The sequence below is a fragment of the Macaca fascicularis genome, chromosome 10 (assembly GCF_037993035.2).
Source record: "Macaca fascicularis isolate 582-1 chromosome 10, T2T-MFA8v1.1".
Taxonomy (NCBI): Eukaryota; Metazoa; Chordata; class Mammalia; order Primates; family Cercopithecidae; genus Macaca; species Macaca fascicularis.
This window is the reverse complement of record NC_088384.1, coordinates 79,813,566-79,840,451: the sequence shown is the minus strand read 5'-3', so window position 1 is coordinate 79,840,451 and position 26,886 is coordinate 79,813,566. Positions and strand designations below refer to the sequence as shown.

At 36.7% G+C, this 26,886-nt stretch overlaps 1 long non-coding RNA gene across 1 annotated transcript; it reads right to left on the bottom strand.

Annotated features, from left to right (window-relative positions):
* Nucleotides 1-1,026: 1,026 nt before the first annotated feature.
* Nucleotides 1,027-26,300, bottom strand: LOC141407794 (uncharacterized). Its single transcript, XR_012418422.1, has 2 exons — nucleotides 22,988-26,300; nucleotides 1,027-2,585 (listed from the first exon to the last, which is right to left on the bottom strand). It is a non-coding gene; the product is annotated as an uncharacterized lncRNA (long non-coding RNA).
* Between the last annotated feature and the right edge of the window lie 586 nt (nucleotides 26,301-26,886).

The window sequence follows — 26,886 nt, the reverse complement described above, 5'->3', positions numbered from 1 at the left end:
CTCAAATTATTAAGAAGCTGTTTCCATAGAGTAGTCTTCCTATAGACTTAAAATAACTCACATTCATACTTTTCAGTGAAAATGCAGAGGTAGAATAGATTTTTTAGAACAGGATTAATGAGAAGTATTTTATGTTATTTCATTTTAATAGGGTAGAGGCAACATAGATGTGTTTAAAAAAGGAAAACGATATAGTTTAACTCTGTATCCTCACCCAAATCTCACCTTGAATTATAATGATCCCCAAGTGTCAAGGGCAGGACCAGGTGGAAGTAATTGAATCCTGGGCATAGCTTCCCCAATGTTGTTTTTGTGATAGTGAGTTCCCATGAGATCTGATGGTTTTATAAGGGGCTTCCCCCTTTGCTCAGCACTCATTCTCTCTACTGTTGCCCTGTGAAAAGGTGCCTTCCACCATGATTGTAAGTTTCGTGAGGCCTCCCTAGCCATGCGGAACTGTGAGTCAATTAAACCTCTTCTCCATAAATTACCCAGTCTTGGGTATTTCCTCAGAGCAGCGTGAGAATGGACTAACATAGAAAAGAAAAAGATGACAGAGAAACAGAGATTGAAGACACACACACATGCGCGCACACACACACAGACACACACAGACTCTTTTCCCTATGTGATAAAAATATAAAATAAATATTTTTGAATGAACAGTCAGTCACTGTATCTGCATACAACTTTTGAGGAAGCATTGACCTAACTGTAATAGGAGATGACAACTTAAGTTAAACTATGAGTGGAAATTCTGATTATTTTATCTTTGTGACTGGAGCTTACCATACTGGATGCTGAAAAACTCTTAGTGAAATTGTTTTGATTATCTGAAATGTTGCATTACTCAGGTTGATCATTCTGAGAGTCATATTTTATATTCTTATATAATCTAGAGGTATGGAAGCAGTAAGACAGATGATTTAAAATACATTGATCAAGAAAGTAATTTAAAATAAAAGAATAATCTCAATAACTTATTGGTACTTATGTCACATACACTAAGCACAAAGCAAAGCAAAATTTATTTCACTGATTTTTATTTACTAAAGGTATATTTTCTCCATGTGATATATCTGCTAAAAATAAAAGAAGATGTTAAATTAGATAGACCATATAATTGTCTGACATTATCTTCCCAGGTAGCAAGAGTGTATCTAAAAACATTTTTTTCCCCTTTTCTATACTTCCTTTTTTACCAACCCTCTCCCCTTCTCAGTCAGATGAAACCACACTACCTCAAGGAAAATTAGGTTTGTTAAAACAAAAGAACAAAGAGAAAGGCAAGTTTGTTTTTTTGTTTTTTTGGTTTTTTTTTTACCTCCAATACATGCTCCTGAGAATCCAAAAAGAAGGCCCTGGTGGAACTGAGTATGGAGCAAATAGAGAAAAAAGGGGAGAGGTTGAAAAACCTGCCCTAGCTGTCCCCCAAAACCCAATGCATGAGGCTTACCCAGGTTGAGAGAGCTCATGCACAACCTTAGGAAGGTGTTGCTCAAACACTAGCATGTGTTAAAATCACCTAGATGACTTGACAAGGTGCAAGGTTTAGTCAACCTCCGAGTTTCTGAAGTAGATCTGGGGTGGGGCTCAATAATTTGCATTTCTAATTAGTTTCCAGCCAATGTTGATACCGTTAATCTACAGACCATGACTTGAGAACTAGTGATTTAGGAGAAGGAGGAATGGCCTAAAGTCAAGAAAAGGATTTAAAAAATCAACTTCCAGATGAAGACTTTATAATGGCTTGCTCTGGAACGCCATGTAAAAATGCAGCCAATGCATACAGAATATATCACAGCTGATCAAATAAGAATTTATATCATCTGGCAAGAGAAGATATTCTCTAGGTCCCTGGGAATTAGGGCTCATCAAAGTTGCCAACTGCTAGCATTTGGTTATTTTAGTAAAAGTACTTGGCCATATGCTGTAATTTGACTAAATCCCATGTAATCTCTTGGGAACCCACTGTTTTTAAGGATCTAAATTAGTTGAAAATACCTGAAAGCAAAAAAAAAAAAAAAAAAAAAAATGAGGCTCTTGATAAACAGACATATCAATACCAAGGTGGAAAAGAAAGTCTCAGCACCATATTCGGATGCAATTAGATGTAGCAAATTACCTCCCATTACACTCCAAGGCTCCATTCATGCCTTACATACTCTGATTCTGTATCTTATTTGTAAATGTTCCAGTCTACCTCTTCTCCTTATTCATGATTTTCCTTAATCTTTTCTTATCTTTTTATAAAATCTACTCCTCTCTGGCATTAGCTAGAACCATCCAAATGTCCTGTAGTAAGAGGATATTTAGCAGTGATTAATTCCAATAGCCATCATTATTTCCCATGAATGTATTTTGAAGTTTTTCTGTATCCTACTGCATCTTTTTCTTCAAAGTTCATATTAGCACAGAGAGGATGCTGTTAAATATTTTCAAGACTATGGTGTCCAACATAGTCTTTTGATTATTATCCAAACATCCTCACCAGTCTTGATCTTCAGGAAGACACAATCAACTCACTGCTGCTCCACAGATGTAAAATAACAAGTTATGCCAGGGAAATATCCATGCTGGTCCATCTGGAACAAAATGTAAACAGAAAATCTACGTTTCATAACATCTCCTTCCAATCATATGACAACTTGGATCTGGATTTAACATGTGGACATCAGGCAGTGAATAAACCCTGATGGCCTATCTGGCAGTCATCGTCCTGGATAAAGACTGGGAGGAAAAACAGGCCATGAGGAAGCTGTACTATGTCAGAGCTTAGCCCACCCTTTAACCTGGGCCCATGCCATGCAACTTGCATCCAAAGGGAAAGCTTGGTCCTGCAAAGAACCTGGAATAAAGAGAATAAGCATATCTCGATTTGTACACATATTCATGACTTCTGCATGGGGTAGGTTATTATCAGTCTGATTAAGGACCAAGCCATGTTGAAGATGAGATACACTCTAAAATTTGTGGTCCTTATGCAGCTTTTTGGGACTACTGACATTGTAATTATAATATTATCTGATCAGGCCAATTACCAATGGTCTGAGGTATGAGGCAATGTAAAATCTTTGAAGTAGTTCTCTTTTCTGCAAATACAAAATGTTGTGAGAAGAAAAGAAACTTTCTAGGTGATAAATGCCATCCATCTATTGGTAAACAAAGTTTGTATGTGTGTATATGTGTATTACTGCATAACTCATCACTCAATAAAACAATACGTATATTATTATGTTCATGGATTCTGCAATTCAAAAATTTCAAAAGAGCACAATGATGATTTTGTGTTTCTGCTTTGTGATGTCTCAGGTCTCAACTGGAATCTTCAAATACTGCAGGTGACTTGACCACTGGGGGCTTGAATCATCTGAAGACGTTTATTCATTTGTCTCGAGGCTAATACTGGTGGTTGGTTCTCTACTGGGTTATTGCTTGAGCACCTACATAGGTAAGCTCATGGGTCTGCTTAGGCTTTCTCACATCATGTTGGTTGTGTTCCAAGAACAGGTGCTCAAAAAGAATCAGACAGAAGAGCATCACCTTTTAGGAATTAGCATTGGCTTCAATTTGGTCAAACTCATACACCACCCACATAGAATCCCCCCTCTCGATGAGAGGGGTGTCCAATCCACAGTCTAGGAGTGCGTGAGATGGGATAATTTTGCAGTGATCTTTGGAAAAAGATAACCTGTCAAGGGACCATCTCACTTCTCTGAGTCACACTTGCTTTTCACTATTTGGATGATTTTCTTCTCTTATTACAAAATGTTGGGACTGCCTTACTGTAGCACGTCATGTTTCACTCTGAAAACAGAATCCTTACTTCTCAAGTTTAATTTGCTTTGATGGACACAATTAAGATTCCACAAGACACATGCTGGATGTTGGGAATGTATCTTAATGGGAGAAGACAAGAGGCCTTTTTAGTAAGCAAAAAGAAATGACTCACTTCTGTTGGTCAAACGTGAAAAATCTTTATGATTTATCTGGACCTGTGACCCATCCACTTTACCTTGGGCTAGGTGGAAAAACATACTTAAGATGCGGAAATTGGGTTAAAAATTGCTTTGTCTGACTGCTGCTAACAGTTGAAGAAAAAATATTTAATGAGCAAAGCAGTTTCTAAAACTAGAATCGAGTTAATTTGTGCCCAAATCTGTACCATTATTCGATAAGCCTGTATGTTTCATAGAAATTGAATACCTTGTCCATAAGAGGTTGCCTACTGCATCAGCTAACCCTGGTTCAATACAAGGCTATTTCCCGTATGGAAAGTTCTCTTGAAAACCCCAAAGGTCTCAAGATTCTGAACCTGGGGGTCCTAGGTAAAGGCTTTGGGCTTATTTGCATCTTTCTGTCTCTTTCCAAACTCTGCTAATGATTCTAAGGTCCCTCACCTTTCTGTGAACTTTACTAAAATGAGTGTGCCTGAGTGAGTTGGGCCCCTTTCCTGAGTTGCGCTCTCCTCTTTCAGCAGCCTAGGAGATGAGACAATGGGTTAATTGAGGTAGCTACCTGCATGCAGCTTCTGGACGAACCTATCTCTCTGTTGTTTTTGGATTATAGTCTAAGTAACTGCCTCAAAAATATTTTTTCTGAAGCTTTTGCCAATATTGCAATTTTCCGCCAAGGATTTTGAGGAAAATGAAACCATCAGTGAATTGTTCATGAAAAAGCAAAACTAATACACCAGTAACTTTAATTATATTTTATAATGTATTCATATATGTTATATATATATAGCACTTATATAGATAACATTTATAAATATATATAGTACTTATATATATAACATTTATAAATATATATTGTACATTTGCCCTTCTTCCATTATGGTACACTCTCTAACATGTACCTTGTAGAATCTTAATGATGTGCTCCAAAGTAATTCATCCTTTAGAATTAAGGGTCCTATCTTCACAGTGGGAAAGGTCATGCTAAAATAAGGGTGTCTCTCTCTCTCTCTCTCTCTCTCTCTCTCTTCCTTTCTCTCTACATATACATATCATAAGGTGAGAATAGCACCCTCCTCTATGATGGGATGACAGTTAGTTCAAGGACAGTCTCATCAGTTAGGAAAATTAACTTCTCCCCTGTCTTCTAAAACAACTATTTCAGGAAGATACATACATTAAACCACTGTTCAGGAGGATATGGTCGTTAGACCTCACGTCTTTGCCTTCTTTCACTTTTAATGAGGGTGAACATTTGGATAATAGTACTGAAGATATAAACATTTCTATGATTTACAATAGAGGTTCTCAAACTCAGGGTGCACCAGAATTATTTGAGAGCTCACTAAAATGCAGATTGCTTCTGGGCGCTCCACTTTCAGAACACTGCTCTACAGCCTTACTACCCTAAGTATGGTCTGTGGACCAGCAGCGTGGGCAGTCACCTAGGAGCTTGTGAGAAACAAAAGATCTCAGGCTCCAACCTAGACATGGAAAATCAGGATCTGCATTTTAGCAAGAACATCAGGTGATTGGAATGTCCGTTTAAGATTGAGAAGAAGAAGCGCTGTTCTAGAATCGTAGTTTGTAGCCATTTCCTGCTGTTCCTATTTACAATTGTATTATAATATGTGCCTATGGTCATACCTATTGTTACAGGCAATTTCCACTGTACCCCACTTAAAATAGCCAAAAAAGTATATTCTGCATCCAAGGATTTAATAACACTATTAAAGTCATAATTATTCCCTAAAATTGTTTTAATATTAGTAACAAGTAGACCATAATATATCCCACGATTTTTTTTTTTTTTTTTTTTTTGAGACAGAGTCTGGCTCTGTTGCCCAGGCTGGAGTGCAGTGGTGTGATCTTGGCTCACTACAACCTCCACCTCCCAGGTTCAAGCTATTATCCTGCCTCAGCCTCTCAAGTAACTGGGATTACAGGCATGCGCCACCATGCCCGGCTGATTTTTGTATTTTTAGTAAAGACGGAGTTTCACCTTGTTGGTCAGGCTGGTCTTGAACTCCTGACCTCATGATCTGCCTTTCTTGGCCTCCCAAAATGCTGAGATTACAGGCGTGAGCCACCACACCCAGCCCCACAATCATTATTAATACTATAGTTAAACCTACAAAAGGTCTGGGGCTCTCTTTTATTCCAGACAAGAGTTAAAAATAGTGGTGGACAGCACTGATTCATAAATGGAACTCAGAACAAGAACTTACAAAAGTAAAAAATAAAGAAGGAAATCACAGAAGTGTCTAGACAGAAAAGCACAAATTCCCATGTAGACTAGATTAAATCATGACAAAAATGAGCATCATTATCTTCATTATCCTATTAGATGGAATGTCCAACAATATCTCATGGCTAACTTAGCTGGCTCTACAAAAAAGAGAAAGATTCAGTTTACTGAGATAATTTGGAAAATATAGTCAAAATTTAAAAGCCTTTTAATACAAAATTTTCCTTGCTAGCATATGTTTTTATTTTCAAAGGACAGCTTCAGTGTAAATTCAATACAGCAGATACTTTTACAAATTTATGTATGTATGTATATATGAGTTAACAGAGTAAAATGTGTAATCCTAAACATTTTGCTTTAGGAACTAAAAGAAACACTATTCTATTGAATCAACTTACTACTAAACTTTAAAATATACATATTTAGGCCCAGTGTGGTGGCTCACACCTGTAATCCCAGCACTTTGGGAGGCCAAGGCAGGCAGATCACTTGAGGTCAGGAGTTTGAGACCAGCTCGGCCAACATGGCAAAACCCTGTCTTTAATAAAAATAAAAAAATTAGGCAAACATAGTGGCACATGCCTGTAATCCCAGCTACTTGGGAAGGTGAAGCAAGAGAATCCCTTTAACATGGGAGGTGAAGTTTGCAGTGAGCGAAGATCATGCCACTGCACTCCAGCCTGGGCAGCAGAGCAAGACTCCATCTCAAAACAACAACAACAACAAAAAAACCAAAACTCCCTTATATTTAGAAGATGCCAGATGGCTGCTGAGCTCCCATGCATAATATTTCTTTTTTCCCCATGCCTTAATATTATAGAAAATAAAACCTTGTAAGTTAAAAAAAACATGGGAAACAGAAACCCTGAAATATTTAAGAACTTAAGAACATTTTATAGTCAGATTAAGAGCAAAATCTCATCAAGTTAACAAATCTGCAGCCCCATAGACATTTTAAATGTGAGTTTCCCCAAAAACTCTTGTGGAAGGGGTGCAGGAGTAGATCTGAAGGAGTAAGGATTAGGAACAGAAGAGAAAGTGCTGTGGGACAATTGGACCGCCATCCGCATACTGCAACTGAAAGTGTTTTTCTTCAAGAGAAAATTAAGACAATGGTTCTCTAAATCAAGTTTCTCTACATTGATTTCTTTTACAATTTTTATATCCATGTGAATCCTATGAACATCTTACTGAAAGACATTCTGATTCACGAGGTCTGAGTTGATGCCAGAGACTGGACCTTTCTAACAATCTCCCAGGTGATACCAATGCTGCTGCAACATGGACTGCTCTTTGAATACCAGGGTCTACACCATCAATAACCAACTAGAAATCATAATGAGAGAACGCCATCCCATCCACAATAACGATATCCCAGAGTATCTGGAATAGATTGGAAGAAGAATTCACAAAATTCAAATAAAGAAATATTTTAAATTTTTTTTTAAAATTAAAGGAGGTAAAGAAAATTATCCATGTCAATGCAGTAATAAGATAAAGGCAAAATGGGCTGACTGAAGACTTCTGCCTCTACCTAGCTGTGTGACTTTGCAGACTTACTGTGAGTCTTCATTTCATCATCTGAAAAATGAAAGGGACCAAATTCATAACTTAAAGTCTCCAATAGTCAAATAACTGGGTTTTTAAATTTTTTAATTGAGAGTCCATGGAAAGTGGTCTGAAGACATGAACCAGAAAAATACATATTTATTTTTTTCTCAACTCTAATTGACATCTAACATGTCCTTCAATTAAAAGTGATAGCCCATAGTAGTAAAGGCAGAAACTGTTTTGTAGTTACCAATATAGATCACAGATATGTTCCTATTACGTTATACTTATTGCAAATGTCTCTTACTGTCCTTTCTACTCATCACTGTTTTAAAATTATGGTAGTAGATTGCTAGTTAATAAATGCATTTCACCACATAAACAGAATTAAAAACAAAAATCATGTGATCATCTCAGTAAGTGCAGAGAAAATTTTCAATAAATCCCAACATCCCTTTACGATAAAAATTCTCATCACAGGAACATACCACAAAATAATAAAAGCTGTCTATGACAATTATAAGCAAAAACTAGAATAAATGGAGAGCAAAATCATGTTCATGCATGGGATAAGAAATCATGGTAATTTTGTTGATAAGGTCTTTGGTGTCACAAACTCAATGACTTGAATTACTTATCTGAGTTGAAAAATGTTCTAACTGGCTCTTTCTTTGGTGTTCATTATTGAAACAAACAAACAAAAAAAGAAATACAAAATCCTTAGGGGAAATGGTCACTGGGGAAATTTTAAGTAATAATTTCCACTACAATTTTTAATTATGATATAATTCTTCCTGGGCTATATGGATTATTTGACATGGTCATGTACTGCAAGACTCAGCCATTTTTGCCCAACAGGTAGCTTTCTTGATGGTATTTTATATAATATTATTCTTTAAAAACTAGTTTTAGTGGTGATTTTAAAAGTGATTATCAGCAATCAATTGATATCTCAGGAACACAGACCTGGAACTTGATAGTGTGGAGAAATATGTCAGTTGTAGTTCAAAGAATGAGTACTTGTGAGATTTTTCTATGGACTCATTCCACTACTCAGGAACATGTGTACATCTGGCTTCGAAGACTAGAAAGTAGTAAAGTTTTCAAGTGCTCTTAATGAAAATATGGAAAGCTAAAAGCAAGAGAATAACTTGAGAAGTATGACTAGGGCCTGAGAAGGATTTCTGCAGGGTCCTGAAAAGACACTGGAGTTGAGCTCAGAGACAAAGCATTGCTTAGAATTTTGGTTTTGCTTCTTGTTAGTTGTGTAATATTGAGACATTTTTATTGTGCCTCCCTAAGCATATGAATTTTACATCTATAAAATGGGCTGATACATCTCCTTGACAGGATTGTTGTAAATACTGTATCAGGTAATATGAAAGAAAGCCCTATAAAACTCTTTGGGAAACAGAAGGGGCTCACAAAATACTTACTGTTGTTCACACTGCTCCTCTTTCCTCTCCTTCCTCACTGAGGTGCCCATGAATTGAACTGCACATCAAGTTTAAGAATGTGACACTGAGATGAAAAGTAGCAATCAACATTTGTAACCCTCAAAACACATGTGGATCAGTGTATGTGTGATTCACTTTTCTTCACTCTTGATATAAATGTGGGTACTTCTCAGGTCATCAAAGACATTTGTCAAGATTCAGTATTCCAAAGTCTGGTTAAGTTAAAGCTGTACCTACTTCCATAAAAATGCATGTTGATGGTCAGAAAAAAATGTTTACTAATGTGTCAATTCATGCCTCTACCTCAGATTCCTCAACGAGGGACACCAACAATACTACCTACTTCATAAGGATGTTTTGGTATTGACTAGGCACTTACTAGAGTTCACAACTTGTAAAAGGTGCAAGTAAGCAATCTCAATTATTGTACAGCAGACAGACCAGACTCAGCAGACTGTCACAGGTGGAACAGGTCAGCTGGAACTTTCAGACTCACAATGAGTGAACAAGAAAAAAGCATTGAGTGTAACAAAACTTGCAAGTAAAAAAGTCACTCTCAACTCTAGAAAAAAACAGGTCAGGAGGAGACATTTTTAGAAATACAAATAACAGTGAGTTTATCTGCCACTTAATTTCCATGGGGACCTATATGTCTTTTAGCATACCTTTAACTATGAAGCATACTATTATACAAATCCAGCCTTTCAAATGCTAACCCAGAATCTGTGACTTATTAAGCTCATTCATGCCTGAAGGCTTTCCATTCACAGTCTTGTTGTTTCCACAGAAATGTCAGGAATATATCCTTCAAAGTGTATTTCCAGTTTCTGCTAATAATTTTATGGCATCTGGACTATATCCTCTGAAAGAATATAAAACACCTTTAGCTTAATATCAGCCATCACACAAATGTTCTCCTCATGTCCCAATGACCTACTGTTTTACCTTTTCCCATCAGAAAATAGACAGCTATTGTAGTAATAAATGTGTGGGTTCCTAACAGGAAGCTGAGAACAAGGACATGAGGTGTTGTGTAATAACAGTAGGTAGACAAGGCACCTTAAGGATGTATCATTGAAGCAAATTATTTTAGGAATATTTAAAATTAAGATGTATTGCATCATGCCATCTTTATGCATCTTGTTTCCATCACCAAACTTTACTATGGTGATGAAGCTAAGCAGGAAGATGTTGGAAGCACTCTCATCCAATATTTGCATCATAATCCAAAATAGTAGATCATTTATATGAAGAAGTAGCTATAACAAGAAAAGTATTTTCTCTTTGATTTGATGACCACTTATATCAAATTGTTAAAACAGCTTTTTCTACTTATGTATAATTAAGACAAAGTTTAAAATAAGACAGCTGGTCTAAGTTGAAAAGTTTTTAAGCTTAATGAGTGTATTTGTAGAATATGCATATTGGAACAATCCTTGGTGGGAAGGAGGCCTGCTCAAAAAGTAAAGAACAATGCAATTTTGGAATCTGTCCCCTCACTGCTCTGAACCAAGGATAGGAAACAGCAAAACCAAGGACACATGGAGCGTAGGACACACAGAGCATTTTTCGTAGTTCTGGGACTACACAAGTAGCCTTCCTTTATTGTGAGTGAGCTATCTGATTTGAGAACCAGCAGGTATTTGCTTTCTATTTGCCTTTTTAGCATTTAAATGACTTGAATGTCAGCCTCCCACTGATTTTATCTTATTGTTATTAATCTGACTTGTAGAAGAAAATATCTTTTGGGAAAATCCATCTGATATAGACCCACTTTACCAATAACAACAACAACAAAATGCTCTACTTAGGGTTAGGCATTTTATAAAGTTTTCAATACTTGTGAAAATAACATTTTAGAATTAAGAGACAATATAAAGGGGACCTGTATTAGTCTGTTTTCACACTGCTGATAAAGACATACCAGACACTGGGAAGAAAAAAAGGTTTTAATGGACTTACAGTTCCATGTGGCTGGGGAGGCCTCACAGTCATGGCAGAAGGCACATCTTATGTGGATGGCAGCAGACAGAAAGAAAGAAAGCTTGTCCAGGGAAACTCTCATTTTTAAATCCATCAGATCTCATGAGACTTATTCACTATCATGAAAACAGCGCGGGAAAGACCCATCCCCATTATTCAATTACCTTCCACAGGGTTCCTCCTACAACACATGGGAATTGTGGGAGTTACAATTCAAGATGAGATTTGAGTGGGGACACAGACAAACCATATCAGGATGTAAATGATGAGTTAATGGGTGCAGCACACCAACATGGCACACATAGACGTATGCAACAAACCTGCACGTTGTGCACATGTACCCTAGAAGTTAAAGTATAATAAAAAAAAAAAAATCTGAGCTGAATGTTTGACAAAATGGCACACATGCCACATCTCTGTAAATGAGGCTTTATCCATACATCAAAAAGGCTCGTCATAGGTGCTAGAAATTAGGCCAGAGAATGTGGCTACAAGAAAATATCAGTGGATTTGTGACACTAAGCTCCTTATTGAAGGATAAAAGACGTTAAAATAAAACCGGGAAAATGCATATCCTGCTGCTCTTAAGTCAGTGGTAATATTTATATATGACAAACCACCACAGTTAAACTCAGCAGTAATCATGAAATCTAATAGGTCTCTAAAATTAAAATATTAAGTTATCTTTTTGGATGTTTTAATAGGAACTAACATTTCTGATTTTAAGCTGAACACAAATGAATGTTTAGACTATTTATTACAGTTTCACCACTGAGACAGAGCTGGGACCCCCCTTTTAGGGTCATGTGCACCTCCCCACCAAGTATGGAAATAAAGATAAATCTTGAGTTCCTTCAAGGGAAATTTCAGGCACCTAGCTAGCCTCCAGAAGTAAATAAAAGACTTGATAAGCCAGAACGTAATAGTAGCTTAAAATAATAGCCAATGAACTTGGAATCATGAGACATTTTGTTCCCTATGGAAACTAAAGATAACAACGTAAGTGTCTGAGTTGTTTCTCCAAAGCCTAGATCCCTACCAAATGCATCCATTGGCATATAGACGTCAAATAAGGGGAAACTAAGGTCTGAACTTTGACCATCATTCTTTGTTTTAAATTTCTTTCTGAGATGCCTGGAGAAAGTCATGTGACCACCTTGGCAAAATTATAATAGTGAGAGACATATAATATAGTTGAGCCCATCTTGCTTCTAACCTCACAAGCTGTTCTTGCCCAGTCCTGCACATAGGCCAGGCTAGCTATGGGAGGAGTTTAGTTTATACTTTCACTTTAAAACAAGGATGATCATAGTCCCTTCCCAAAACTAACTCCTCCTTGTTGGGACCCAAAACCATCTTTATAAACCTAATGAAAGCCTACGAGGTTAGAATTATGGGAGGGCCCTGAATTCTGCTAAGACCTAGGCATAGTTAAATATAACTGGTTATTGTTTTCTAGTTTGCCTTTTGTAATTGCTTTCTACTCAGGAGTCACTAGCCAGTGGTCATAAGATTTATAACTTTCCCATTTGCCCCTCTAGATAACATTGTTATTGTAAAACCTAAGATGTGTTTGAGATATTTTTCAAACTTTGCATTCTTGTGGACTAACTGATGCCACTTAGACTGGTGACAAATCCCTCCCCCTAGGACTGACAGCACACTAGGACAATTTTGGCACCCCTGTGATTTCTTCCCTGATCCAACCAATCAGTAGTACCCATTCCCTACTCCCCTGCCCTCCAAGCAATCCTTAAAAACCCTAGTTTCTAAATTCTTGGGGAGGCAAATTTAAAAAATACTTCCTGTCCTCCTTGCTTGGTCATCCTGAGATTATTAGACTCTTTCTCTGATATAACACCTACTGTTTTCAGTGCATTGGCTTTTTTCAGTACTTGGAATCTAGAAGTGACCAAGAAGACTTAATTCCTCATAGATTTAAAAATATAATCCAACTTAGATACCATCTTCTACTTAATTCTCATTTTGGAGAAGGAAAACTGGTTTTCAAAGAGCTTAATGATTATCTTTTTTTAAAAAAATATTTATTATTTATTATTAAGTGCTTTTATTTGGGTGCCACTAACAAATAATTATCTCAATTAAAAAAGATAACAGAAATCACATCCAGCCAAAACCATTTTTTTTTCTGAGCAGTAAGCAAGAAGATATGTCACATGGTCAAAGATATGAGTGAAACCAGAACCTATTTTTTTTTTCTGAGCAGCAAGCAAGAAGAACCCAGTGGTGACAATAGTCACGCCCATGAGCCATAGCTAACATTCTTTTCTGTTACGCTACAATTTTTTTAATGAAGTTTATCTTCCTTAACCAATTGTAAATCAGAAAATCTTTGAATCTGCCTATGACCTTTAAGCTCCTACTTCAAGATATTCTACCCTGTTAAGCCAAAACCAATACATAACCTTCATTCGTTGATTTACAATTTTGTGTATAACTTCTGCTTTCCTAAAATTTACCCTTGTCTTTAAAAACCTTCGCTTGTATGCCGTCAGGGAGGTCAAATCTTAAGCATTAGAAACCTGATCCTCCTTACTTGGATCCCTGCAAATAAACACCCTTCTTTCTTCACTACAAATCTTTGTGTGGTTATCTGGTCTTACTCCATAGGGCGAATGGATCCTAGTTTGGTTTCATAACACCAACTTGGTTATAGATATCAAATTTCTTTAGATTTCTGTATTTTTCTAAAGTACTGGCACAGAGAAAATAATTTTATCAACTTACAAATTTATCGATATTTATATGAATTAAACCATGCTCATGTTTTCATCATTGCTATAAGAGTTTGGGAGAGGAAAGGTTAAGTAGCTACAGAACAAATCAAAGCCTGAAGAAGACATTTCCAATGTAACTTGTTCTAGCTACACTTGAAATGGAAGTTGAGAAAAATCAACTGTGAACAAACAAGTTAGTCCATTGGGGAGTCATTAAGATTTTTCTCCTTCCATGAGTCAAATGTTCTAGGGAGCCATTATCATTTTTTCTCTCATCTCATCAAACTACACAAAGAGAAACACAAGGTAATTCCCTTACAGACTCCTCAGAGAAAGCCCAGTGGCTCCACCTTAAATGTCATTACTGTAAACCTCCTGAGACATTGTCAGTCAGTCTTCCAGGGAGAGAATTAATCTCTGCTGGAGATCTGTGCTGGACTTTATTCTAGATTGTTTACCCTGGTTTTATTGTTTGGAAAAGTCAGTAAATCTCAGGTCTTATCATAGGACTCAGATTCGCAAATTTCTCTATCATTTTGGCTACACAACTGCGAGTCGAAGGGAGGCATCACTTCATCTTTGGGGTTATTCTCTTTTCTGTTGCTTCAGGGATTTTTTATGCATGTACCATCAGTCAAAGAGTGCCATTGTTTTAAAATTATCAGGAACAACGAAACATAGAGTTGGAAAGAATCAAATCACTTCAGTTCAGCTTATTTAAATAATTATTGTGTACAATCTACATGCCAGAAAAATATTCCAGGTGCTTGAAATCTAGAATTAGCCAAGAGGACTTCATTCCTTATGGATTTTAAAATGTATTCAAACTTAAGACACTATATTTGACATCATTCTCATTTTGCAGAAGGCAAACTGACATTCAAAGAGCTTAATGACTATCGTTTTTAAAAAATTATTTACTATTAAGTGCTTTTATTTGGGTGCCACTAAAAAATAATTATCTCAATTAGGAAAGATAACAGATATCAAATCAAGCCAGATATTTATTATATATGTCATATGGTAAAATGTGAGTGAAACCAGAACCTATTTCCATCTCCACCACTAGCTGTGACATTTATCTTTTATAGCTTCACTTTTCCTTCTAGAAAACTGATATAATAAAGCTTGATCTCTCTGTACTTTTCACAATGTTGTCAAATGAATTACATCATGATTGATAAAAAAAAAAAATAGGCTTTAGATTAAGGATAATTTGAATAATTTTGATGGATAAATGTTAGCCACCATTTTACCAAATTTATCCAGCACAGGATTGAATGATTTTCAGTAAAAAGATTTAGTACACAGGATACAGTTTGTAACTTCCCATGCTCTCCAAAGTGTAAACAAGCAATTATTTAAATGTCATTGAAAGATTTCCTGGGTAAAATAAATAAAGTGCTCTGCAACTATTCAGTATTTTTATGCTTCATGGGAATGACATGTTGTAATTAATTATTGCAGTGTACTTTCTAAAAATAGGTTTTGGGGATTTGTTTAAGGAAAACATGGTAAGGGAAAAAAGAGGAAGATAGTACAATTTATAGTAACTTTTAGAGGAGACTTGATTGTCTTAATGTCTGATGATAATCTAGTAGCTATGCACAGAGGTAGGTCTCTTTGATGCCTTGACATACAGTCCATGTGGATTTAGACCTAACAGTAACTAAGACCTAATGATGCCCAATGCCTCAGCCAACCGCCTACCACTAGCATTTCCTTAAATGTGGGAGAAAGATAGTTATGCATGCACAATTTCTTTGTAAGTTTATTGTTCTGTCAAAGGTTGATTTTTACCAAGACTGAGGTCATTAATTCAGCTTTGGGACTTGACTGTATCCTTTTTTTTTTTTTTTTAACTTGAAATTGCTGGTAACAGAAAAGGAAGCAGGTATTTACCTTTTATTTTAGGCCAGATCAATTCTATTCTCTGCCAATTTTCTTCCTCATCTCCCATAGAGTATTAAGGGACTCTCTTTTTACTATTACTGGTAATAGATATTTGCTGGTAATAGCATAATAATCCAAACATTCTTTATTGTAATAAACTTGCGAGCAGTTAAAGACAATTGAGTACTCTTTTTATAGATGTGAAAACTAAAAGTCAGAGAGATTTCCTGACATCTTCAAGGTTGCTTCATCAGTTTGCAGTTGGACTGATTTAGAACACATGACTGTCTACTTATCTTAATGCTCATTCCACTCAACCAATGGTTCTCAATGTGTGATACACAGATCAGTAACATTAGCATCACCTGGAAGCTTGCTGTGTCCCAACCTATGTGATATGGTTAGGCTTTGTGTCCCCACCCAAATCTCATCTTTAATTGTAATCCATATAATCCCCACATGTCAAGGGAAAGACCAGGTGGAGCTAATTGAATCATGAGGGTGGTTTCCCCTATGCTGTTCTTGTAATAGTGAGTTCCCACAAGGTCTGATGGTTAGAGAAAGAGCTCTTCCCCCATCATTCTGCATTTCTCCTTCCTGCCGCCTTGTGAAGAAGGTGGCTTGATTCCCCTTCGCCTTCTACCATGACTAAGTTTCCTGAGGCCTTCCCAGCCATGCTGAACTGTCAGTCAATTAAACCTCTTTCCTTTGTAAATTATCCAGTTTCAGGCAGTTCTTTTTTTGACAGAGTCTTGCTATGTTGCCCACGCTGGAGTGCAGTGGTGTGATCTCGCCTCACTGCAACCTCTGCCTCTTGGGTTCAAGCAATTCTCCCGCTTCAGCTTCCCAAGTAGCTGGGATTACAGATGCGTGCCACCACACCCAGCTAAATTTTTGTATTTTTAGTACAAATACAGCATTTACAAATACAACATGTACAAGTACAACACGGCAAGACAGGGTTTTGCCATGTTGGCCAGGCTGGTCTTGGACTCCTGATCTCAGGTGATCCACCTGCCTGAGCCTCCAAAGTGATGGGATTACAGTTGTGAGCCACCACGCCTGGCCAGGCAGTTCTTTACAGCAGTGTGAAAACAGACTAATACACTAGGTCAGACAGAGTAAGAGCTTGGCAAAGATGTCCACATCTTAATTCCCTGAACCTGTGAATACTTTGCCTGGCAAAGGGACTTTGTGGGTATGTTAAGAATCTTGAGATGGAAAGATTATCCTGGGTTATTTGGATAGACTCGGTGTAATTGCAAGAGTCCTAATAAGAGAAAAGCAGAAGGATCACAGTGGGAAAAGAGACATGTTGATAGAAGTAGAGCTCAGAGTGATGCAGGAAAGGCAGGTGACTTCTGGAAGGCAGAAAAGGCAAGGAAACAGATTCTGCTCTGCGGTCTCCAGAAGGAATGTGGCCCAGTTGACCTACCTTGGATGTCTTACCTCTGTAACAGTAACATAATACATTGCGTTGTTTTAAGACATTAAAGTTGTGGCAATTTCTTATAGCTTAGTAGAAAACCTAAGAGACATGAAATTGTCTAGTATTTTAGCAAGCCCTCTAGGTAATTTTGGTGGATGGCAAAATGGGAGAATCTGCTCTAAATTATTCAGTAGAAATGTTAATAGGTCAACAAAGTTGTGTTATGAAGAGTTTGCTAATGAAATAAATACATGGGAAAAAAAAAAAAAAACTTAAAGAGAACTCTGCAGAGGCCCAAGGGCATCAAGAAGAGATTAGATGCCCACCTAGGCAAGCAAATAGAGAAAGAACCCCACGGAGGCAGGAGGTAAAGAAAATTCTCCATGACAATGCAGTGATGAGATGCAGGCAAAATGGGACAACTGAGGACTTCTGTCTCCCCTAGCTGTGTGACTCTGCAGACTTAACTGTGGGTCTTTATTTCATCATCTAAAAAAAAAAAAAAAAAAGAAAGAGACCAAATTTATAACTTAAAGTCTCCAATAGTTAAATAGATTGTTTTTTAAATTTTTAATTGGGAGTCCACGGAAAGTGATCTGAAGACAAAAAACAAATCTTTATTTTTCACTCAACTCTAATTGAAATATAACGTGACCTTCAATTAGCAGTAAAGGCAGAAACTGTTTTGTAGTTACCAATAGAAATCACAGGTAGGTTCTTATTACATTATAATTATTGAAGATGTCTCTTAATTTCCTTTGTACTAATCACTGTTTTAAAATTATTGTAGTACATTGCTGATCAATAAATGTATTTCACCACATAAAAAGAATTAAAAACAAAAATTATGTGATCATTTTAATAGGTGCAGAGAAAGTTTCCAATAAATCCCAACATCCCTTCATGATAAAACCCTTCAATAAACTAGGGATCAAAGGAACATATCACAAAATAATAAAAGCCATCTACGACAGACTCACAGCCAACATCTTACTGAACATGAAAAAGTTGGAAGCATTATCCTAAGAAAAACAAGACAAGGATGTCCACTCTCACCACTCCTATGCAACACAGTACTGGAAGTCCGGCTGGGTGTGGTGGCTCACGCCTATAATCCCAGCACTCTGGTAGGCCGAGGCAGGCAGACTGTTTGAGTCCAGGAGCTCAAGACCAGCTTGAGAAATAAGGTGAAACCCCACTATGTTTTACGTATTTGTCTACAAACAATACATAAAAATTAGCTGGTCATAGTGGCACACACTTGTGGTTCCAGCTACTTGGGATGGGGGGATCAGTTGAGGCAGGAGGATCACTTGACCCCAGGAAGAAGAGGTTGCAGTGAGCCGAGATCTTCAGCCTGAGTAACAGAACCAGACCCTGTCTTTAAAAAAAAGAAAAAAAAGAAAGAAAGAAAACAAAGTTCTAGCCAGAGCAGCCAGGCAAAAGAAAGAAAAGGCATATAAATAGGAAAACAGGAAGTCAAATTATCTTTCTTCTCTGATGATATAATTCTATAGATAGAAAATGCTAAAGACTCTGCCACAAGGATCCCAGACCTGATAAATGACTTCGGTAAAGTTTCAAGACACCAAAACAGCTTATAAAAATCAGTAGCGTTTTAGACATGAAGACTTTGCCCATGCCTATGTCCTGAATGGTACTACCTAGGTTTTCTTCTAGGGTTTTTATGGTATTAGGTCTAACACTTAAGTCTCTAATCCATCTTGAATTAATTTTCGTATAAGGAGTAAGGAAAGGATCCAGTTTCAGCTTTCTACTTATGGCTAGCCAATTTTCCCAGCACCATTTATTAAATAGGGAATCCTTTCCCCATTTCTTGTTTCTCTCAGGTTTGTCAAAGATCAGATGGCTGTAGATGTGTGGTATTATTTCTGAGGACTCGGTTCTGTTCCATTGGTCTATATCTCTGTTTTGGTACCAGTACCATGCTGTTTTGGTTACTGTAGCCTTGTAGTATAGTTTGAAGTCAGGTAGCATGATGCCTCCAGCTTTGTTCTTTTGACTTAGGATTGTCTTGGAGATGCGGGCTCTTTTTTGGTTCCATATGAACTTTAAAGCAGTTTTTTCCAATTCTGTGAAGAAAGTCATTGGTAGCTTGATGGGGATGGCATTGAATCTATAAATAACCTTGGGCAGTATGGCCATTTTCACAATATTGATTCTTCCTATCCATGAGCATGGTATGTTCTTCCATTTGTTTGTGTCCTCTTTTATTTCACTGAGCAGTGGTTTGTAGTTCTCCTTGAAGAGGTCCTTTACATCCCTTGTAAGTTGGATTCCTAGATACTTTATTCTCTTTGAAGCGATTGTGAATGGAAGTTCATTCATGATTTGGCTCTCTGTTTGTCTGTTACTGGTGTATAAGAATGCTTGTGATTTTTGCACATTAATTTTGTATCCTGAGACTTTGCTGAAGTTGCTTATCAGCTTAAGGAGATTTTGGGCTGCAGCACACCAACATGGCACAAGTATACATATGTAGCAAACCTGCACGTTATGCACATGTACCCTAGAACTTAAAGTATAAAAAAAAAAAAGAATATAATTGAATTGCTTGTAATACAAATAATAAATGCTTAAGGGGAAGAATAAAAATAAATAAATAAAAATCAGTAGCATTTCTATGCATCAATAACACTTAAGCTGAGGGCAATAAAAATGCAATCCCATTTAGAATAGCCACACACAAAAAAATAAAACACATAGGAGTATATCTAACCAAGGAAGTGAAAGATCTCTGCAAGAAGAACTACAAAACACTTCTGAAACAAATCATAGACAACAGAAACAAATGGTAATACATTCCACGCTTATGGATTGGAAGAATCAATATTGTTAAAATGTTCACACTGCCCAAGGCAATCTACAGATTCAACACTGTTCTTATCAAATTACCAATGTCATTTTTGACAGAATTAGAAAAAAAGATATTCTAAAATATGTAGGGAACCAAAAAGAGCACAGATGGCTAAAGCAATCCTAAGCAAAAAGAACAAAGCTGAAGGCAGGCACCACATTACTTGACTTCAAACTATACTATAAAGCTACAGTAACCAAAACAGCATGGTACTGGTTAAAAAAAACACAACAGACATAGATTAACAAACAGAATAGAGAACCTAGAAATAAAGCCAGACACCTACAACCTACTGATCTTCAACAAAGTTCACAAAAATAAGCAGTGGAGAGAGGACTGCCTATTCAATAGTTGGTGCTAGAAAACCTGGCTAACTATACACAGAAGAATGAAACTGGACCCCTGCTTATCACTGTATACAAAACTTAAGAGGGATCAAATATTTAAATGTAAAACCTCAAACTATCAAAATCCTAGAAGAAAGCCTAGGAAATACCTTCTGGACAGCAACCTAGGTGAAGAATTTGTAAATAAGTCCCTGAAAGCAATTGCAACAAAAACAAAAAATTGACAAATGGGACCTAATTAAACTAAAGAGCTTCTAAATGGCAAAAGAAACTATCAACAGAGTAAACACACAACATACAGAATGGGAGAAAATATTTGCAAACTATGCATCTGACAAAGCATTAATATTCAGAACTTAAAAGAAACATAAACAAATCCACAAGGAAAAAAATTAAAAAGTGGTCAAAGGTCATAAACACACACTTCTCAAAAGAAGACATAAAACAGCCAAGAAACATGTTAAAAAATGTTCCGCATAACTAATCATCAGAGAAACATAAGTCAAAACCACAAGGAGATACCATCTCACACTAGTCAGAATGGATTATAAAATGTCAAAAAGTAATATGTTGGGAAGACTATGGTGAAAAGGGAACATTTATACACTGTTCATGGGAATACAAATTGGTCCAGTCACTGCAGAAAGTAGTATGAAAATTTCTCAAAGAACTAAAAATAGGATTACCATTCAGTCCCATCAACCCCATTACTGGATATATACCCAAAGGAAAATAAATTATTCCACCAAAAAGATAGAATAAGTCTAGGTATCCAACAACCCACTGGACTGGATAAAGAAAATGTGGTATACATATACCATGGAATACTATACAGCCACAAAAAATAACAAAATCATTTCCTTCGTAGCAACATGCATGCAGCTAGAGGCCATTATCCTAAGTGAATTAAGACAGAACAGAAAACCAAATATCACATGTTCTTACTTATAAGTAGTGGCTAAATCTCGGGTAACATAAGCATAAAGCTGTGAACAGTAGACACTGGGAACTGGAAGAGAGGGAAGGAAGAGTGGTGATAAAGGGATGAAAAGCTTCCTATTGGGTACTATGTTCACTATCTGGGTGACATGATCAATAGAAGCCCAATCTTAGTATGACACAGTAGACTCTTGTAACAAACTGTAAGAAACCTGCATATGTACTCCCTCAATCTAAAATTAAAATTAAACAATAAAATAAAATAAAATAGTGATAGTAGATGCATCACTAGATCCTTATTATACAATGCACTGATATAATAACACATGTATTTCTTTATTACAAATTTATCTTTTTACATTTAGATAACTATCTGTGTAAAAGCTTGGTTTTTTTAAAGCTATCTATGTATGCATATATATGTGTATGTGTATTGATATTTTAAAAATCCTACTCTGAGAAACATTTCATAGACTCCGTACAGGCTGCCCATGGGATTCATTATAAGAAAACTAAGGAATAACCTCTGATATCATGTGTGCCTCAAAATATGATGTAAAAGAAACAAGACAGATATCCTTATAATGCATTTACAAATAAAGAAACAGAAAAAGGAAGGCAAAACCTTGTTTAAAGTCACTTAAATAAAACTAGATAAGCCAAGGGCTTGGATTCTTTTCCATGTTCTCTCATATGTCCACCTGAGCATCTCCGACACTTCCAGAAGCCAAACTGGTATGAGTTCTGCCTAGTTACAAATCTCTGAAATCTCATCTTTGCTTCTGAATTACACTAAATTATACAGATCAAAAAACTCAGGCCTGGCACAGTGGCTCACACCTGTAAGCCCAGAACTTTGGAAGGCAGAAACGGGCAGATCACTTGAGTCCAGGAGGTCAAGACCAGTCTGGACAACATGCAGAAACCCCATCTCTACAAAAATACCGAAATTAGCTGGGTGAATGCCTGTACTTTCAACTACTCGGGAAGCTGAGGTGGGAGAATCACTTGAGCCCAGGAGGAGGAGGTTGCAGTGAGCCGAGATCACGCCCTGCACTCTGGCCTGGGTGACAGAGCCAGACACTGTCTCAAAAACAAATAAACAAACAAACAAACAAACTTGAGGAAGATGCTCTAAATGCTTTGAGAAGAAGGCTATGCCAAGTTTCTAATCTCCCGTAGTTGTACTGGCTTCAAAGTCAGTCAGTGGTTTAGAGATACTTCCCACAGAATGAGCTCAACTCTCAGCTAGGGACCAGAAAAATAACAAACTCTGATATAGGCAATACAACAGTTGAAAAGATGACTTTGAAATCGGATACAATCCACTGAGCAGCTTTCCACAGCGTGTTTTGCTCCTACCATACTGTATTGCTTGAAGGAACTTTGAAGTCCACGTTCAAATCTGCAACTGTTTGAGTGTGATGCAATAAGATATCCTAGGAAATTATGGTGGATAGAGGAATTAGCCTCCTGGATACCCAATAATAGATGAATCATGCACTCTTGGGAATTCATAATTAGTTCAGATGATCCTCCAAAATGTTATCTGTTCATCCAGAGCTTACCTAAATCATCTGAATTTCATCACCATCCAAATTTCAGCTGACACGCGTGTGAGGATTTCCTTTCCCATGCGATTTCTCTTTCCACTCTCAGCCAGAAATAGTCCACCCACTTTCTCAAGGTCAGACAGCCGACAGGTCTCAAGAGGGCTGGAAAGCAAAAACAAGCAAAAAAGTAAATAGCAATACATTCAATGTAAAATCCAGTTGTAGAGAATTAACTTCTCAAGTGAATACTGCAGACCTTTATATATTGTGGTGTGAAAATATCTGTAAAGGATGCCATAATCGTGGCCATTTTAATGTACTTGTAGTGGAAAATAATAACACTTCATTTATTCTTGCTGCATTATCCAAAATCTAGGTTATACCATGAAATAGCAAAATAGAAGAGTTGGGAAGTTTAGAAAAAATAGCCACAGAGATGAGTAAGACCTGGTGATTTAAATCTACAAGGAAACATTCAAAGAAACAGGACTATTCATCACGGAGAAGAAAAAACTGAGGGCAGCCGAGAAGCATACTACCTAAGACTAAATAAAATAAAACCAAAAGGAAAAAAATATCTTAGACAAGATTAGAGAGCGACTGTGGTTCACTTATCCTGAGATCAAAACCAAAGGACAACATTATAAAGTGCTCTGAGATATTGTCTGATCTTCAACTTGTTCACTTTCAGGGTGATTATTATGGGAAAGCATATAATCTCCTCTCTGAAAATCTCTATTGAAATATTATTTTCTGTCTGACATCATTTAAATATGCCTTATCTTGATTTAAGAAAATGGGCAAGATTTTCCAAGTTCCCTTATTATTAATGAATTCCTATATTCTGTATGTTATCCTATGATAAGAACAATTGCAATCACCAAGGAACCTTGCCTATATAAATTGCCATGTTTAAAGAGGTATCCTTTTAAGAAATAATGATATAAAATGGAGATCCCAGCTAGTGAAGGGTAAAAAAGTCTGCACTGAGAAAGAAGCATAGTGTGCCCCCCAATCGTTTCTCAGACTCACCTTCTAATTTGCTGAAGTTGTTGCATAACATTTGGTTTTAATATAGAATGTGATGATTCACACAGACAGAGTTATCTGTCTTATGATACCCAGTGAAATTAAGTGAGAAACATTAAAATAACATTGGGTATGAAAGTAATATTAACTGCTCAATTTTCCCAGAAAAGTCCATGAGCTTCTTCACATTTCATAGCCTACTTGCTTTTCTGTGGGGTCATGTCACTAGTTTTGCCAATAACCTGTGAACAGAAGTGCCATGTCTCTTTTCCAGGTCAAAATATACAAAATATACACCTCATCCTGTATTATTTCTTCACATGTTTCTTCCATGAGGCTGTGATCCACATAGGAACTATGTGCTAAGAAGGCAGCAGTGGAAGGCAGATACTGATTGAGTTGTTGCAGTCTTGGTGTGAGTAATAAATAGAATTTGAAGAGTTAAACATCGCCCACCTATGCTGACTCATAGTTGCAATAATTCTTGAGTAATAGTTGAGATAAAAGCATTTCCACTCTACTCTCAATTTTCCCAATAGCCACTCCTGTAAAGAAACAGCATCACTAATTTTTGACTAAGGGTGAGGAGATGCTTTTTTACCCACTGACTGATGAAAATTTGAAACTAGCAATCAGTCATAGCCCTACATACTGATTATGATTAACACAGAGATTTCTTTAAAACTATGACCATCACATGATCTATTTAAACAATGATAAAAAGTGAGCTCATATGAAAACACCCCCCCACATATATATAAATAGAATCTTACATTTACCTAATATTAAGGAAATATTGATGTTATTGGTGTATTTTTAGCATTTTTTCCATTTCCATATTGTATGAACCCATTTAAGGCAAAGAATCATTTTGTATACATTCACACACAAACATTAGTTAGGCATTTTATTATTTTATATTACAGACATTTCTATAAAGCATACTATAGAATTAAGAAAATGGGTATTTTGCTATAGCAGAAAAATTATTTAAGCACTTTTAGGCTCAGGTTTTGGAGTAAATAATATCCACAGAATAGTGAAGCACTAAGATTCTGGTTGAAGAAAAGTAACAAACATAGGATTTTATAGAGTAAACAATGTACTTACCACCACCATCGTCGTTTTTTTCTCTTTAATTCTCATGATTCTTTGAGATAAGGATTTTTATCCCCACTCTACAACAAAAAAATCTTGTTTAACAAGAAAAGAAATGGAATTAGGGTTTCAATCTAGATCTAGATCTCTTATTTACACCATACATCAACCATGCACTAAGAATGTTTCCTTACTGTGTCACCAGGGTCCTGGCAGAAACTCAAATAGGGAAAAGCAAATGGGATTTAATAAATGAACAATTCAAAGATATAAAAATGTGGACAAGGGAAATCATAGGGAAGATGAAACACCTGACAGGTTGAAATAGCAGGGAAGCCTTGAGAACCTTAGACATGAAGGCACACACTTGAGGCCCTTGATAAGGAAATGACCACCATCAACCTGTGCTCTCTCTCCCCAACAATTGAGGGTTTCTTACCTGTGCTTCCATTGCTCAAATACAACTGAGATACAGGGCAAAGGAGCCTGGTTTATGCTGCCCACTTAGGTCAGCCTCCTGTGGCACAGAGTAGGGCTTACAAGGTGGGGGTGAATCTGGAAGGACAAAGAGAGATTACCCAGCCTACATATCAATCACTTTCATATATAGATAAACTACTTGGACACATCCATATTGGAAAGAAATGCATCTTCATGAAAGGCAAGCTGAAAATATAATTAAGAATGAAATTGAGTCAGGTATGAACCATTTCCTAGGCAAAGGTTTTTTCACATATTAGTCAGAGAACACAGCTGGTTGTGAAAGAGAAGAGCCTTCTGAATTTGAGCAGGTGTATGATTCTGGTGAAAATAAGGATATGAGTCAAGAAAAACAGATGAAAGAAAGAAAACTGTTGAATGAGGAGGGGTAAGGAATTGAGGAAGAGTTTGGTTGTATGACTTGGGAAAGGCAGACGGAAGGCTGGCATGATCATGAGGGAATGACAGCTGGAGTTAAGACCTTGTTGATAACAAATACACATACATGTTTTATTTTAGTTACTATACATAGTCTTGTGGAAAAATAAGTCTGTATTTATTCACCATAATGGGACATGTGGGCTTTTAAAATAATGAGTTCTGAGTGAATTAACTTGATAAAGATAAGATGAGGGCAAGTAAAAATTCTACAATGCCTGCATTCTCTTTTTTCTCCCATCTCTCTTTAATACAGCCCAATTATATTTCCATGAGGATATCATAAGATGAGAGATTTTATTTAAGAAGGGGGAGTGGGGAGGGGGGAGAGAGAGAGAGAGAGAGAGATCCTTTAGCAAAAATCCAGGGATTATAAAGATGAATTAAACCTTTGACTCAGTTTCATAGTATCTGAAACCCAGAGTTTTCATCTATTCTTCTGAGGACAGTTCCAGAGATTAGCCATGAGGCATTATCTGTATAATAAGACAACTTTTGTTCACAATGAAGTTCTGCCCTTCATCTTCCCATCACCTCTGTCGGAGCACTGAAGAACTTCGTTCCAGCCCATTTATTTTAGTCTCATTAATCTACCCTTAAAATCATTTCACCCTCCATCTCCTCTTCTCTTATTAAGTAGGATATATAAGCATCTGGACCTCACTGGGTTATTGGGTAATCATACTCATGTGATTTTTTTCCCCTCATGCATATTAATAAATTTTGTAAATGGTTTTCTCCTATTAATCCACCTTTTATCAGCTCATTTTCAGTGAACCATCAGTAAGCAGTGAGGACACTTTCCCTCTACCTCTATAGATCGGTAGGAGGTGTTGAAAACAAATCCCATTTCTCTTTTTCATTGATGG